Below are 1,700 nucleotides of genomic sequence, written 5' to 3' on the forward strand. Positions count from 1 at the left end.
GCCACTTTGACTGTGGTGGAAGCTTGTTCCAGAACAGTCTTCTGTTAGCATAGCTGGGGGCTTCTTGAGAGTGGCATAAGAAATGATTATTTCAAAATTGGAAGAGGAGGAAACCAGTAAACGTGAGTAAATGGAGTAACAGAAGACAGATACTCAGAATATGCCTGAACTGACATTTCTGTTCACACTATGAAACACTTCTGGGGTCTTCTCTTGATCTGTTGTACCACTTGACTATAATGTGTCTTTGTGCACCCCCAGGACAACCTGTAATGGCTTCACTACAGAAGTTTTCATAGTTTGTGTGAAGGTTTCCATACTGCGATTTCCGTCAGTCTCTAACTGGCTATTGGAGGGCAATACCGCCATTTCCTGAGTCAGCTGTTTGCGAACACGTAGCATCTGTATGTTTTTCTGGTTACATTTCTGTTTTTATTTAATTTGTAAAGCTAAACTGTAGGCTTTATTTTGGTTACTCCAGTCTTCCATTGTGTTGTTTTTGATAGTTCAGTTTAGGATACCACATTGCGTTTAGCATGTTACCTTGTTGTTCATTTTGTTGTTTTTTTATGACAAGAGTAAAATGCTCATTGTAAAAATTCAAATAATCCAGTAGTATATAAAATAAAAAAGTGAGGTTTGTTTTGCCCTATACTCTTATCATCATGTTACCCAGAGATACCACTGTTAATAGTTTGGAGTGCATTTCCAGACTTTTAAGATACACATATTTACAAATGTCTAAATATGCTTATATAAATTTTGTTTTTAAATAGAAAAATCATCATAGATATTGCCTTGCAAATTTTTCACTTGACAGTATATCATGAATATTTATGTATATATATGTAAATATATGCATGTATGCATATATATGCTTTCACTTTTAACATCATTCCCCTATGGGGAAATTTGTTTCCAGTTTTTCTCTAATGTTAATGAGACTACAGTGAACACTGCTGAATTTACACTGATACACACTCTGTGTGTGTGTTTGTTTTTATCTATGAATATTTCTGTAGGAGTCTTGGGCTCAAAGGTCAAATGGCCTTTAGAAGGCTATATCAAATTACATGCTTATTAAAAATATGTTTAGAAAACATATGGAAACTTGAAATAAGAAAAATAAATTCGCATCTGCCCTTTCAGTGTCACACAAGCAGTAATTCTCAAAGTGTGGCCCAGGACCTGTCAGGGGGGTCTGTGAAATTCAAACTATTTTCATAATTCTAGGACATTATTTGCTTTTTTCACTCTAATTCTTTATGAATGAATAGTTTTCCAAAAGCTATATGATATTTGATGCTGTCATCACTATGACAGCTAAGGGGAAGTGTCCTTGGCTATTCTTGTGTTGTCTAGAATTTTCTAAAGTGGTAGGTTGAGGATAAACATACGTGAGTTTTTAGAGCTTAACTCAAGTTGTTCTTAGCACTCTTGCTGGCTGTCTTTGGTTTTGCCTGTTATAGTCTTTGTATCCTTGTAACTATTGAATTAATGTCATCAATAAATTATTATTTTGAAATGCCAGTGATCTGGAAAACTTTAAAATGATGCCATTCAGCTCACTACTTTTTTGTGTTAGAAAACAGAGATTTAAAAAATGTTATTCATGTGAATATGTAAATGGTTTTTTGTTTTTAAGTGCATTATATACTTAAATTTTATTTTAATTTCTAATGCTATATATATTAATAAAT

This window comes from Meles meles, chromosome 14, assembly GCF_922984935.1.
Source record: "Meles meles chromosome 14, mMelMel3.1 paternal haplotype, whole genome shotgun sequence".
Classification (NCBI taxonomy): Eukaryota; Metazoa; Chordata; class Mammalia; order Carnivora; family Mustelidae; genus Meles; species Meles meles.